General features: G+C 48.7%; 1 protein-coding gene across 9 annotated transcripts in view; it reads left to right on the top strand.

Annotated features, from left to right (window-relative positions):
- The window catches only part of Oatp74D (Organic anion transporting polypeptide 74D), a 494,863-nt gene that overhangs the window by 128,951 nt on the left and 349,610 nt on the right, over nt 1-16,302 (top strand). The gene's annotated exons all lie outside the window — the stretch shown is intronic.

The raw sequence follows: 16,302 nt of genomic DNA, 5'->3' as shown, positions 1-16,302 counted from the left end.
ACCAGGTGCTCTGCCTCACCCACCCACAGGTTGGTCAGTCTCGTGGCACCAGGTGCTCTGCCTCACCCACCCACAGGTTGGTCAGTCTCGTGGCACCAGGTGCTCTGCCTCACCCACCCACAGGTTGGTCAGTCTCGTGGCGCCAGTCAAGACTGTCTCCGTCTTAAGGTTGGACTGTCTTGTCTCTCGTAGGGCCAAGCGCCCCTTCTCGCCGTCATGTTGTGGAGTCTCGTAGCTCCGGGTGTTTTGCCTCACCGTCAAGTCGCTCACCATCTTAGTAGTCGCGCTCTGTGTGTTCCTCCTAAGTTTACACAGCCTGGCGACTGTGTTTGTGAAGTGCTGTGGCGAGGTAAAGAGCATGCTCACCTGTCGAGGATACGGAGGCTTAAAGTGAGAGTAGGAAGAGTCTGGGTGCGAGAGGTGAGAGAGACGGTGTGTGACACAAGAGGGGAGAGGAAAAGAGAAAGAGAGTGGGAAGGGTTATAAAGGAAAAGAATGAGCAAGGGAGCCAGGTAGATCAAACGAAAAGTTGGTGTAAGTCAGAGGAAGAGAGATAACGAGGATGGAAGGGAGAGGTTGAAGAAGAAGAGACCAGAAGAAGGGAGAAAGGGAAAGAGGAAGTGGAGAGAAAGGGAGTGAGAGCAACAAAGGAATCACGCCCTCGGCCCCTCACTGTGTGCCGTTGTCGACCAGTTCTAACCAGTTTCCTCGGCCTGTACCCAACACCCCCGTCACGTGTGGCACAGGGGCCTATGCCACTTAGCGAGAGAACGTTATTTCTGGTGACGTTTCTCTCTCGACGTGTGTGAACCACAGTGCTGAGAGTGCTTGCTTCTCAAGTCTGGTCTGTAAAGTTCTGGAGATGGTGATTCGAAAGCAAATAAATGGCTTTCAGCAGAGGAGAAATGATCTGAGTTTTTTTTTTTCTTTTTGAAAGGTCATTTGTGACAAATTTCTTGAATATCTAGTAGAGAGTGAGCCCTTGTCATGGGCTGGGTGGATTGTTGGATCTGGACTACGAGAAAGCTTTTGACACTACCGCAAGGGAAGCTGTGTAAGAAGCTGGATTACCAGGCAGGGATAAGGGGGGAAAACTCCATCAGGGGATTGAAGATTACCTCGGTGGAAGGGAACGAAGGACGCACATCAGAGGAGCCTTCTCAGACTGAGTCGAGGTGACCATTGGAGTGCCACAGGGTCGTGTTCTGGCACCACTGTTCTTTTTAGTCCGTATAGAATACTTGGACATGTTTGCTGATGATGCAGAGCTCACGAGGGAAATGGACAATACTTGAACATGTTTGCTGATGATGCAGAGCTCACGAGGGAAGTGGACAATACTTGAACATGTTTGCTGATGATGCATAGCTCACGAGGGAAGTGGACAATACTTGAACATGTTTGCTGATTATGCAAAGCTCACGAAGGAAGTGGACAATACTTGAACATGTTTGCTGATGATGCAGAGCTCACAAGGGAAGTGGACAATACTTGAACATGTTTGCTGATGATGCAGAGCTCACGAGGGAAGTGGACAATACTTGAACATGTTTGCTGATGATGCAAAGCTCACAAGGGAAGTGGACAGAGAGGAGAATTGCATCAACTTGAAAAAAAAAAATACCTAACAGACTCCAAAAGTTGGTCTGATCGTAACTGGTTGAGCTCATCCCGAGCTAATGTCATGAGGATGTGACAGTGAGAGAAGGCCTCAGGATGATTATTATCAAGCAGGAAATAAGCTTTAAGAATTTTTTTGGTGTGTGCAGAGAACTTGGGAGCTGACATCATGGCTCACCTGTGGCCAGTGTCCTACCTCAAGAGCACAGGGAAAGGAGACTGATTGTCTTCCCACAAATGTAAGAATATCGGTAAATATCTGGATCAGAAAATATTTAGCAACCGTTCATATCGTACATTAAGGCCAAAGATTCTCAGGTTTACTCTCTCCATCTATAGAAGCACAAAGAGCTGATAGAGAAGGTCCAGAGGAGGGTAAGAAAGATGGTACCAGACTTAAGAGAGCTGGGTTACAGGGAGACAATATTGGCTTTAAATTTGCTAACCCGTGAAGAGAGTAGAGTAAGGAGTGACGTGTTAGATCTTTCAATTTCTTTTTTTATTTTTTCTTTGAGCGGGTCGATGTCAGAGAGACACAGAAACCGGAGGACGCAACATGAAATTAAGCAAGAAACTTAATAAAAAAAGATATAAAGAAATACTTTTATACATTGTCAGATCGGCGGGGGAGTGGATTAAAATGATTGAGGATATAGTTAATACAGACAGCGTCCGTAAATTAAAGAAATTGTGGGACAGTAGAGAAAGGGCAGGCTGCACGAGTGTGAAACTCTCTCCTCTTACAATGCAAATTGATGATTTTACACACACACACACACACACACACACACACACACACACACACACACACACTTGGGAGTCGATGTCGTCCCAAACCTGTCGCCAGAGTCCCACACTGGGAGACCCGAGTGTTTGCTCGCCAATACTTGCATTGCATTGCATCCTTAAGAGAATATTTAGCAAGCCGTTCACGTCCTTCTTAAGGCCAAAACTGGAATGCGCTTCTCAAGTTTGGTCACCGTAGCTAAAGGAGAGAGAGAGAGAGAGAGAGAGAGAGAGAGAGAGAGAGAGAGAGAGAGAGAGAGAGAGAGAGAGAGAGAGATTTAAAAAGGATTTGCGCTTAAGTTCAGTGAAGAACCGGAGCTGTTTCATAAGTTCAAGAGAAACATGGCCGGTTCAGGAAGGGTAGATCAAGTTCAAGAACCCGGAAGGGTTATGGGTGGCAGCCGAGGATCCTCGTACATATAGGTGAGGAACTGAAGAATGAATTTCCAATTTTATATACTGATAAACCGGTACAACCACCACGGGAGGGAATCATTGTTATCATAAGGCAGGAGTTAATATGAAGGGTGACTGGACTAGACATGCTGTGAGGGCATGGCCTCCAGGGCTCCGACAGTAACTTGCCTTGTACGTGTGCTGAAACTCTTGATTGACCCTTGCTCTGACACAGAACTGAAGGACTCCGTTGGATTGAACATTCCCAGATCGAGAGGACTCGTCAGTGGCGCTTGTTGAAGCTGAGCAGCAGCAGCCAGTGTTTTCCTGCAGGGTCTCCGGTCTTGAGCCTTTCTTATTTTCTTCCTACGTAGATGTCGTATCGGAGGTTGCTAGGGTTATCTTTCAGTAGGTATGGTCTTGGTTCTCTTATCTTTTGGGAAAGACAAGGTGTGGTTGCGCGTGCGACATCTTACGGGCAGGGGCGAAACTTGACTTTTCATTAGGGGGGGTATGTGTTATCAACGTCCAACAGATGGGGGACGTAGTCTCGTCACAGCCCGATGATTACAAGATCCAGTCGTGACCAACATCACCTCGGAGGAGGCGAAGATAGCGATGCTGGGAATTGTTTCGCTTTGTGGATTACTCGAGTTTAATGTTAGGAAAACCTGCCTGATCAACTGTGTATGCAAGAAACTAGTTTGTAAAGAAGAGAATTCAGAGAAGAAGTCACGGAGGAGTGGACGTCAAGCGTGAGTGAGCCATGTCAAGCAGACATGGAGTGTCAAATAACAGCAGAAGCGATGCTCGTAAGTAGAGGCCGTTGGTAGACAAGCATGGGAATGCCACGGCAGAACGGAGCAGAGACCCGGAGGAGGGCAAGCGTTGTAGCAGCAGCCCCTCCCCCTCGCTGAAGACGGAGTTGAAGCGCTGGGTATTTCATGAAATGGACTTGCAGAAACTGGAGCGGGAGCAGCGGAGGCTGAAGAGCGTGTGCCTCAACTGAAGGTGGAGGAGGCTGTGGATGAACGAGGGTCGAGGTGATGATGATTACCTCGACGAGCGCACTTGTCAACGAAACTAGGTAGTTGACGATCGTGGCTGAGGGAGAGATTGGACGACCGTAAGACACCGAGACTGGGGAACCCTGAAAGCTGTCCCACGCGGATGCAGGCAGACGCGGGAGAAATAACGGTTGGGGAAGGCTGAGGGAGAAAGTGGATGATGATAACGAACTCCCGAAGCAGATAATTTTGGACGGTGAAAGATGAAGTAGCGATCGTCTTAATAATTCAAGATGAAAATCATAATAAGACAAAGGTAAAGTCAAGAAAGAAAGTATAAATCTGAGCTCCCAGAAGCAGGTGATAGAGGAACACGAATTTATATTATTTTCAGGAAGGTTTGGTGTGTTGCTAGACATATAATGAACTGTCCAGTAAATCCTGGATTTAAAGGAAAATATCTTTAGATTGTTTTTCATGCTTCTCACTACCTTGCTCTCTCACATATAGTAGTTACAAGTATCGTAACTCATTTTTCTGTTCATTATGTAATGAAACCGATTTCCTAAAACTGAGACTCGACATAGTATTGTAATGTTGACCGCACTGTAAATAAATCCTGCAGAAAGTACCTCCTCCCTTTACAGAAAAAAAAGGAAAGCAAAGAAAGTTGTGATGCACTCTGGAGGGAGTGGCACGTAGAGTAAATTCATTGCCCAGGTTATGTTTATAGTTTTAGACGATTTAGTAGGCAGAGAGGTAGAAATGTGCGACAGTAAGACCCAGTATACCAGACAATATTACACACATTGTACACACACACACGCTTTGCTGAAACGGAACGGCGCATATTTTTGTGAATAATTTGCAGCAAGGGAAGCGTTTACAATGGAGGCGGTGGACCAACTCCATCTATAAAAGTAAACTTAGATTCTAGTAGGTATTTGCGAGTAAGATTACTTTTCAGCTGTATTTGATGAGAGCGATCAGTGTAGATCACATTAGCCAGGTCGTAATGATGGTGTCCATTGCACCGTAGGGTTTATAGACAAGCCAGACGATGTTTACATTGACCGTAAGGATGGGAGGATCACAGGCAGCATGAAGGATAATACCTTGACCCACTGAGCATGATGCTACGATCCTCGAGTCTGACGGTACGACGTCCAGAGCACTACGGTACGATCCCTGCTGCACGACGGTACGATCCCTGAAGCATGACGGTACTGCAATAGAGCACTACGGTACGATCCCTACAGCACGACGGTACGGTCCCTGCAGCATGACGGTACGACACCCTGAGCACTACGGTTCGATCCCTGCAGCACGACGGTACGGTCCCTGCAGCATGACGGCACTGCACCCAGAGCACTACGGGACGGTCCCTGCAGCACGACGGCACGACCCATAGCGATGATGGCCTGGCCTTTCGACCTGAGCCTTTTGGGTCAGGTCGTATCCATGGCCGTCACACACTCCCCTCCCCGTCGTGCTCCAGGGTAAACCTTTAGTTTTCCTCTTGAGGGCGTTAAGAGAGAGGTAATCCCGAGGTCCACTCGGGGTCCCTGTTGAGATGAAAGCCTCAAGACACTTATATTTAACGTGTGTGGTGCCTGGTCAAGGCTCCCGGAGAACAGCCTCTCCAGACAGGTGGAGCCTGGCTTCCTCTGGCGTCAGGAGTGTCGTATATACGATCCCCTCAGCACCACCCGACGACACCCACCCTCCCCTGGAAACATAACTGCTGACCGTGGCTGAGGATAGTCCTACCACGGATACCAGGGTGTGGTTGTGGTGGTTTGGTTGATGATGGCAGGGTGTGGATGGTGGCCTGGGTGAAGGTGATGGGTTGCGGGCCAGGTTGGTGTTGGTCAGCTGGACCATATCTATACGGTGCCCTGTGGCTATATAGTCATTTTGTGTGGCACCAGAGGTAGTAGGTGTCGCTCGCCGCGCTTGTGTGGTATTTATAGCCGCCCCTACGACTGCTGACGTCTCTCTCTCTCTCTCTCTCTCTCTCTCTCTCTCTCTCTCTCTCTCTCTCTCGCCAGTCGATTACACACACACACACACACACACACACACACACACAAAAGTAATAAAGCCCTTGAATGAGTGGTGACGAGATATGATGAAAACGCCTGATATGTGTGTCATCGAAGACCAGCCTGACATATGGAATTATAGCTTCAAGGAATGAAGGTGAGTGGTGGGTCGAAGTCGCCACATAACGTGAACTGCCGCATTTTTTTTTGTTGTTGTTGTGTGAAGCAGCGAGGCAAGTCGTGAAGGGTGAAGTAGATGAATGAATTCAGGATTCTCGATAGAAGAGAAGATTAAGACTTGCGTCCGACGGAAGTGTGGTGTTGCGTCAGACGGAGATGTGGTGAAGATGTTGTATCAGGTTTACGACAAGGAACGGTAATTAGCTTCAATGCTGTTTATGCCATTGACATCAGGCGAACAGAAAGAGATAGATGGTTAAGACGATGTGATGTCCAGCAGATGACATCAAGATAATACTGTAAGATGTCCAGCAGATGTCACCAAGATGATATAGTAAGATGCTCAGCAGATGACACCAAGATGATACAGTAAGATGTCCAGCAGATGTCACCAAGATAATACAGTAAGATGTCCAGCAGATGTCACCAAGATGATACAGTAAGATGTCCAGCAGATGTCACCAAGATAATACAGTAAGATGTCCAGTAGATGACACCAAAATAATACAGTAAGATGTCCAGCAGATGTCACCAAGATGATACAGTAAGATGTCCAGCAGATGTCACCAAGATGACACAGTAAGATGTCCAGCAGATGTCACCAAGATGATACAGTAAGATGTCCAGCAGATGTCACCAAGATGATACAGTAAGATGTCCAGCAGATGACATCAAGATAATACTGTAAGATGTCCAGTAGATGACACCAAGATGATACAGTAAGATGTCCAGTAGATGACACTAAGATAATACAGTAAGATGTCCAGCAGATGACACCAAGATAATACAATAAGATGTCCGGCAGATGACACAGTACAATAAGATGTCCAGCAGATGACACCCGCGTCATTAAAGTGATAACATCACAAGAAGACGAAGAAAGGCAAAAAGCTTTTGATATATAAATGGGCAGAAGAGAACCTGATGGAATGCAGGGACGAAAAACTTGGAGTAATAGGTCATGTAAGGACGAGCGGTGTGAGGGTGACACTTCGCTCAGGGCCCAGCTGGAAGACGTTGGGAGAAGAAAGTGTTAGACCAAAGAGCTATCATTAATGTTTTAGATCAGAGAGGTATCATACGTTATAAACCAAATATATGTATATATATATATATATATATATATATATATATATATATATATATATATTGGAAAGGATCACAATTTTGCGCGTGATCAAGGTATTCCTGAGTCCACGGGGAAAATGAAATACGTTAAGTTCCCAAGTGCACTTTTATGTAATAATCACATCATCAGGGGAAGCAGGAGAGAAATATAACAGTCAGTTGAAACACATCGAAGAGATGTGACGCCATTTGGTAAACATGTGACAATCACATGTTTACCAAATGGCGTCCTAGCATCGTCTCTTCGATGTATATCAATTGATTGTTATATTTCTCTTGTCTCCCCTGATGATGTGATTATTACACGAAAGTGCACTTGGGAACTTATCGTGTTTCATTTTCCCCGTGGACTCATATATATATATATATATATATATATATATATATATATATATATATATATATATATATATATTGCCCAGAGAATGGTCATTAGGTTTTAGACCGGAATTCGTCAGCCATGACTGCTGTAGACCAAGGAACTGTCATGAGCATTATAGACAGAACACCTGTCATAAGTGTTTCAGCTCGGACACCTGTCTTAGATGTTAGAGATGGGACAGCTGTCTTATTTGTTGTGGCTCAAACAGGTATTATGAATATATATAGCTGAGACGACTATGGCAAATGTTATAGCTCATGAATGTTTATAGCTCATGAAGGCTATCATGAATGTTATAGTTCAAACCGCTATCACCAGTGTTATAGCTCAAACAAATGTTCGTGAGTGTTTTTAAAGAGATTAGACAGCTGCCGTGCATGAAAAAGTTGAAGTTTTGAATTAAGGTTTGAAAAAGCTCGTATCATCGAGTTAAGTAATGAGCTGTGTGATAATGTGAACTTTTACAAGTGATGAAACGCTGATGACAAGAATGTTCTTTGTATATATACAGAGAGAGATGTATAAAAGTGATTGTTGCAGTGTTGTGTGGTCGTAAAAAGAAAAAAAAATATGCTGAAAATGAATTTAAGAGAATTCAGAAAGTCTTTAATGGTGATTAGGAACACCGTGGACTAACTTGAATATCAAGATGAACAAACTCGGCTGAACTCGTCACTGTTAGAGAGAAGGGAAAAATGTATATTGACGAATGAGAACGTATGGCTTATGATTTAAGTTTTTCACATGGATGGAAGAGACACAGGGTCAGTCAAGCTATAAGAATTTCCTGGAATGAATCAAAAGAGGAACCAGACGAGGTTAGTCGTGAGCCCAGCAAGGGCGATGGATAGACTCGTATTTTGTCCTACCGGAATGAAAACCCATCCTGGGACGAGGACACTCAACAGAAGACTGGACAAATGGCCGAAAACAGTTCCGGAGGGACCCGGGGTAGGTAGACGAGTGTGCGGTGCGCGTGTCGGCGCATGGAACAACAGCTTTGTGGAATATGCGGCGCATGCAGGGGAGCACCAATGCTCTGGCCTAACCTCGTCTACGAAATGCCCAGCCTTTAAGTGGATGCTCTCTCTCTCTCTCTCTCTCTCTCTCTCTCTCTCTCTCTCTCTCTCTCTCTCTCTCTCTCTCTCTCTCTCTTTGTGAACGCTACGTGCAAGACCCGTGTCTTCCTTGTTACTCCCCCCCTGTTCTCTCTCTCTCTCTCCAGATTGAGGAAGAAAAGCACGGGTTTCCGCATATGTATGAGGTGCTACTGTACTCCGCTCTGGTGTCACTGACAGCGCCTGAGTCATGGCTGTGTTGCACGACCAGACTACTGGAGGATGGCTGTGTGGCACGACCAAACAAACCACAGGTGGATTTACCGTGTCGTACGACCGAGCCACAGGAGGATTTGCCCTGCCGTACGACCAAAACACGGGAGGATTTGCTCTGCCGTACGACCAAACCACAGGAGGATTTGCCCTGCCGTACGACCAAAACACGGGAGGATTTGTTCTGCCGTACGACCAAACCACAGGAGGATTTGCCCTGCCGTACGACCAAAACACGGGAGGATTTGCTCTGCCGTACGACCAAGCCACAGGATGATTTACCGTGTCATACGACCAAACCACAGGAGGATTTGCTCTACCGTACGACCAAGCCACAGGTGGGCTTACACTGTCGTACGACCAAACCGCAGGAGGAGTTGCAGCCACACCGTTGGTGTGTCAGGGAAGGCAGCAGCGAAAATGACCAGGTCGTAAACAAAGAGGAGCATTAAACATGGACGCCCTGCATTATGGGGAAGTTAAGCTGATATAAACAGAGTTGAGCAGTGTGAACGACTTACACCTGTGTTGATGCCCAACACTTGCACTTGTGTGTGTGTGTGTGTGTGTTTGTTTCACTGTGGCGCGACGTTTGCTAATTATGCTAAGCTTATTATCACGTCGGGGAAGTTCGAGGTATCATCGTCATAGACCAAGTTTATGCATGACTAGTGCGCGTGTCATTACCGTGCGTGGGGAACGCCGCGCTCTGAGGCAGCTGTCCGCGGCTGTTGGATTATCCTGCGCGAGTCGGGTGTTCGTTCATAACTCGCACAGGGGACATGTTTATGTCTCGACGGCTATGGTGGGCAGGACCAGTTCACGACCACAGGACTGGTTGTACCTAGGCAAACACCGAACAGAAATTCAGGTTCTTGGTTACAAGAAGCGGTGGTGATGGTCGCACTCGACACACGTTGGAGAATGACTCGGGTCTCAAGATTGACAAAGACGTTTTCAATAGACGTCGGTCATAAATCAAGTGCACATGACTTGCCAGTGACTTTCCTCATAGCGGATTGGAACTGAAGTGCTCATGACTTGCGAGGAAGTATTTATTGGTCGACAGATACAGGGGACAGAAACCAAGTGCTGGCGCCAGACGGGAGACGGGTTTCTGAGAACCCTGTATCAGTAAAGAGGGACCGACCACCTCGGCGTAGGATGTGTCTGTCTGGGCCACCAGGCTGGGCTGGGCTGGGCACCGTTGTACCCCAGGTCTTGGTGCGATCCACCAACATGACCCGCTTGATGCAACCACTTCCGACCCGCCGTGTCTCTGACCTTAACCTCCCTCTCTACACCCCCCTGGCGCTAGACCCTTGTTCATTATCTATTCTGACCGCCACCTACCGCAGCCTTGCTGTTTAGCTGACCTACTGACCTCCAGCTGCGGCAGTCTTGTCGTCCTACTGACCTCTAGCTGCGGCAGTCTTGTCGTCCTACTGACCTCCAGCTGCGGAACTCTTTGTCTTCTGCCCTACTGACCTCAGGCTGTGGCAGTCTTACCGTCCTGCTGACCTGTTGACTCCAGGTACGGCAGTCTTGATGTATTGACCTCCAGTTGCGACAGTCTTGTTGTCCTGTTGATGTCCAGTTGCGACAGTCTTGTTGTCCTATTGACCTCCAGGCGTGGCACTCTTGTTGTCCTGTTGACCTATTGATCTCCAGGCGTGGCACTCGTCCTGTTGACCTATTGACCTTCAGGCGTGGCACTCTTGTTGTCCTGTTGACCTATTGATCTCCAGGCGTGGCACTCGTTGTCCTGTTGACCTATTGACCTTCAGGCGTGGCACTCGTTGTCCTGTTGACCTATTGACCTCCAAGCATGGCCGTCTTGTCGTCCCGCTGACCTGTTAACCTCCAGGCGTGGCAGTCTTGTCGTCCTGCTGACCTCTTGACCTCCAGGCGTGGCAGTCTTGTCGTCCTGCTGACCTGTTGACCTCCAGGCGTGGCAGTCTTGTCGTTTTGTTGACCTGTTGACCTCCAGCCGCAGCAGTCTCTTCGTCCCCGTTGGCCTCTAGCTGCGACAGACTCGTCCTGCTGACCCACTGACCTTCAGCTGCGACAGACTTGGCTTCTCCTTGTGTTGGGGAGGTGCAGCTGTCCTGCAAGCGGTGGCATCGGGCACCCACAGTGCCCGCATCGCCCTCCTCACTCCTCGAGGACTTCTGGGAAGACGCCCGTCCGTGTCCTGCCCCTGTTGTCTGCTGACCTCATTGTCAAGGGTCTCCTGGCGAGGGGCTGGGACACGTCAAGAGCGTCCCTCCCTCCCTCCCCCCGCCAGTTAACCTCGAGGTATCCTTTGCGTCGTTGTGACGTCGGGTGGCCCCCTGGGCATTCCTGAGCTGGCCATTTGATGATGGACTCGTTGTGGCTAAGGGGAAGGAAGGGTCGGGGGTCGGGTCGGGGGCTGGCTTGTTGTGCAGGCACTGGGCAGAGTTTGGTGAATGCTGGCGGTAGGTGTTGTCTCTTGTCGGGTTGATGGTAGCGTTTGGGTGTTGCTTGCAGATGCGTCTCTCTCTCTCTCTCTCTCTCTCTCTCTCTCTCTCTCTCTCTCTCTCTCTCTCTCTCTCTCTCTCCTCTCTTTCCTTATCCCATTCTTTTATCGCAAGTTATTCGTGCTCCTGTCAATCTCATGGAAGAAACAGCTTCTGTCTTTACAACCCATTTTTTTTTTCACCCCAAATCCCACGTCTTAAATCCTCGCTCCCATGTACATACATCCTTGCAGTGTGCTGTCTTTTTTCTCCCTCTCACTCGCTCTCTTTCTCCCATTGTCTACATAAACCCTATTGTTTTTGTTTTTCTTCCTATTTTTCCTTAAGCCCTATTGTGTAGGAGGTATTGTTCACGTGGACACCTTAAGCCCTATTGTGTAGGTGGTATTGTTCACGTGGACAAGTGCTGTTGATGTCTCTTATTTAGAGAGCTATTGTTCTGGTCGCTGCTGGGGTTTGGATGGCTATCGTTCAGAGCCGCCTGTTCCGTGGCTGGCTATTGTTTTGACGGACTGTTGTGGTCTGTGTATGGCTCCCTCCCGCGTCACACGTCTTCTTCTTGTAACTAGTGCTGGATAGAGGGATATTCTAGGTAGGGGTCATTCCTTCGTTTATATCAACTGTGTGTTGATGATGGATAATTATTACGTGTTAGGTGGGCTGTTGTTTTAGTAACTTTTTTTTCCCCCCACCACCCACTTTTAGTGTCGTTGCGACAGTTGTTTGTATTCATTTTTGATTTGTTTTTGTTCCTGCAGTATATAGCCTGTGTGTTTGTTTGGTCTCTCTGTCCTGTTTGTCGTTGGTTTGTTCAATCCTCTGTCCAGTGAGTTTTTTTTTTATGTTGGCATAGTTTTCAGCTTAGGCATAGTGCAGATTGCTGCAGCCACGAGTCTATGTATGATTCGACCTTTGGTTCCTTGAGCGCGAGGATTCGACCCTTGCGCGTGCGGCCTTACGACGGCATGATGGCCTTAAGCCTTTCGACCCTGACCTTGACGATTTAGGTCCGAAGAGGCAGAGACCATCATGGGTCGTCCCGTCGTACTCCAGGATCGTGGTGTTGTGTTCCAAGGGTCGTGCCGGTGTGGTTAGGGGGTGGGTGTCGTCGTACCACCGTCGTGGTGCTCCTCCTCCTCATGTGGTTGATCTGATGGGCAAAAGTACTGAGGCATACGCCTGGGGCATCGTGTTCTATGCGTGCGACGGAGATGCTTAAAGAAGAAGAAGAGAAAAGAAAAAGAAGCACCATTTTATGGTCACTGTGTCTGTGGCTGTCCTCCATCAAGGACAACGGTGAGTAGCACCACAGCCTTTTGAGATGCAGGGGACGTGACCACGGGAGCTGCAAGTCGGCCTCCAGCACACCAGGGCAAGCCACGGTGAGTCTGCCCGAGTAAATGTTTGTCCAGCGCATCCTCCTCCTGTTGGACCCATCGTCCTCTGGGTGCTCTCTCTCTCTCTCTCTCTCTCTCTCTCTCTCTCTCTCTCTCTCTCTCTCTCTCTCTCTCTCATAACGTAGGAGCCTCTTAACAGAGTCGAGAGGAAGGGCTCTGGGGGAGGGGGTTATCTCGGACGTCAGTAACAACCTGGGAACGCCATGCGACTCCAACTTGTGTTGACAAGACGTCCTGGTGAGTATTTGTCAGAGGGGGAGAGAGGCGTGTGTTCAGCGGCGTCACCCCGGCCCCCGGGAGGTGTTGCTGGTGTGGTGTGGCGCCCCGGCCCCCGGGGGTGCTGGTGTGGTGTGGCGCCCCGGCCCCCGGGGGTGCTGGTGTGGTGTGGCGCCCCGGCCCCCGGAGGGTGCTGGTGTGGTGTGGCGCCTCGGCCCCCGGGGGTGCTCGTGTGGTGTGGCGCCCCGGCCCCCGGGGGTGCTGGTGTGGCGTGGCGCCCCGGCCCCTGGGGGTGTTGGTGTAGTGTGGCGCCCCGGCCCCTGGGAGGTGCTCGTGTGGTGTGGCGCCCCGGCCCCTGGGGGTGTTGGTGTGGCGTGGCGCCCCGGCCCCCTGGGGGTGTTGGTGTGGTGTGGCGCCCCGGCCCCCGGGGGGTGCTGGTGTAGTGTGGCGCCCCGGCTCCCGGAGGGTGCTCGTGTGGTGTGGCGCCCCGGCCCCTGGGGGTGTTGGTGTGGCGTGGCGCCCCGGCCCCTGGGGGTGTTGGTGTGGCGTGGCGCCCCGGCCCCCGGGGGTGCTGGTGTGATGTGACCTTTTATACACCAGGCTTGTGTTATAAGGAAATCCACGAGACTAGTTTTGGCTCTCGATCTGTTTCATACTGTGCGACACACAGCGCTGGGGATGGACGGTGCGTTGGTACAGTTTGCAATGATGTCTTTGATGTTTGTCTTTGATGTTATAATTACCCTGAAATTATAATTGGAATACTATTCTTCATATATATATATATATATATATATATATATATATATATATATATATATATATATATATATATATATATATTTAATGTCTGTCTCGTTCCTGTCCCAGTGACCTTGTACGTATTTATGCTATCACAATAACTCTGACGCCCGAGAGATGCATCATCATGGTTGGTGTGTCTACGCTCATTCATGTTAAATAACGGTGTGTTGAATTTAGGAGCCGCCGTTCGGCTGAAGAGAGAAGAAAAAAGAAATAATGCACTATTGAGGTAATACAGATGTTAAAGCAACGGGAGGTCATGATAGTAACTAGTTAACTAATCATTAAAGAGCTTTAAGATGGAAGTGGGCTGGTTTAGGATAAGCACGCGAGTGAGGTGCATTTAAGCCAGTGTGTGTGTGTGTGTGTGTGTGTGTGTGTGTGTGTGAGTTTGTGTCTGTGTGTGTCTGTGTGTGGGTGCACGTGCCTGATGAGGGATATGCAGATAGCGGGAACGGAGGGATGGCAAGTGAGTTAGCCCGTGTGTGGATTGTGTTTTCTTTCTGCTGGGATGCAGTGGTGTGCGTATGAATGTAGCTTGGGCCAGTGAGGCGCTTTTGCGAGCCGTGTCTCGGTGTAAGTGATCTTGGTGTGGTTAGTCTTGCATTGTGTGTTGCTTGGTCCGGGGCAGGAGTTGGCAAGAGGCGTTTCCTAAGAATCTCAGTAAGCGCCTGGAACATAAACGTTGTCTGGTATGTGGTAGTTATTTTTCTTTAAAGACTTTGCGAGTGTGTAGCTCTGCTGGTAATGAACCAGCGTTCTTAAATGCTTTTAGAGATCTCTCGGTGGTCGTTGCTCGCGAAGGTTTGGATTGTGTTGTGATCCCTTGAGGAAGACGGTAGGACCCTTGTGTAGGATGTTCAAGTGGTTGCCAAGGAATTAAACGTATAAATTACTGCACGGAGACTTGTGGTTTTGAAGTTGATGATTACGCTATGTAATGATTGTTTTTAATTGCGGCTTTGATCGTACAACATTTGCTTCGGAGGATTCTGTTCAAAATATCATCCTACTGGTATGGCAGGTTTGTGAACGATCTGTGCTAAGCAAAAAAAAAAAAAAAAAAAAAAGAAAGAATTGCTTCATGCCACACTTCAGGCGACGCTGTCATCATAGCTCTCACGCTCTTGTAGAGACACCATGTTCCTTGTCAAGGATGCCTGGGAGGCTGTGCCGCCACTTCTCCTGCTTAATCACAGATATGTGAGGCCGTGAGAAGGAAGTTGTGTGGGTCGGTTTTTTTTTTTTTTTTTTGGGGGGGGGGTATATTCTGTGTCTTTGTGTTGTCGCAGAAGGAGGGACTGGTCTAGAAGAAAGGGTGTGTTAAAGGAGAGGCCAGAGCGTTACAGATATAGGATGGCTTTGTACGGAAGGAAGCAATGATCCGTTTGGTTAAAGAGACACTCTTTCTCACCTTGACGAACATCCTTTGACTCCTGGACGGAGGCCACAGTAAGTCGATTGAACCTCCTGAGCATTACGGTGCGACCTCTGGGTAAGGTGGTCTTCCTCTTTGACTTCAGAAGCCGCACCGTCGTGCCCAGGGATCATGCCGTCATGTTCCATTGGTGACGTGAAGTGTTCAGGCCAGCACGTCTCAAGGCCCGAGTGCTAGCGCGCCAGAAATCTCTCCTGTGAGGTGAGAAGTGCCACATTTAGCCTAGATGTCCTGTAAGGATGACATGAACTACAGCTAACACCAGGGTATGTCTGCAGGAACTTGTTTACATTGTCAGTAATCTTAGCATCGTCTTTTGAATCGCTCGGAGGAACAGTTTCACCAGAAAAGAAGCACATCCCCGTCTGCCCACTCACTGGTGGATGGCATTGGGTTGGGACAGTTGCTTGCGGAGGATTGCTATGTGGGTCAACTTCTTACACAACTCGCAGGAGCAAGTCACTGGGTTCCTCCTTCCCTGGCCAGCTCTCAGATTCTCCGAGGTCGTGAGGTGGAGTGCTGCGGTGGCGCTGGGAGGCTCATTATCTCCCACGCTGTTTTGGGGTGGGTGGGGGATGCGGTCCTTTGCCCAGCAGTGGCTGGTTCTCACCCCGTTGCCGATGCAGGAGATTCCTGAGGGTGCGAGATGTGTGTACGTTTGCCACTTAATAAGCCACGCCTTGGCGGTCCACTAGGGACATGAGTATGTACGTACGTCTTCGTCAAGGACAGGTGGAGTGGGCGGAGACCATATACAGGGCCGACCCGCCGTCCGAAGCCTAACAATCCCCACTGTCACAAGCCCAGAGCTGCTGAAAAATAGGAAGCCTTGATAAACCATTCACCTTCAATTCAGTTTTCAGTTTCATCACTTTGTTCCTTGATAGAGGTACGGGATCTCAGTGCTGTCACTAGGTACCCTTGTCATTCACCTTCTTTGACACGGATTCCTATACTCTATAATAAGGCATCTTGTGCACTTCTACTACTACTGTCAGAAATAAATCATTCCTTCACTTCTGTGTATCAGCGTGAAGACCTTCACATACTGTATGTTGTTTAGCCATCATG

The sequence above is a fragment of the Panulirus ornatus genome, chromosome 29 (genome assembly GCF_036320965.1).
Source record: "Panulirus ornatus isolate Po-2019 chromosome 29, ASM3632096v1, whole genome shotgun sequence".
NCBI lineage: Eukaryota > Metazoa > Arthropoda > Malacostraca > Decapoda > Palinuridae > Panulirus > Panulirus ornatus.
The sequence above is the reverse complement of the archived record's forward strand: the minus strand, read 5'-3'. Positions and strand labels throughout refer to the sequence as shown.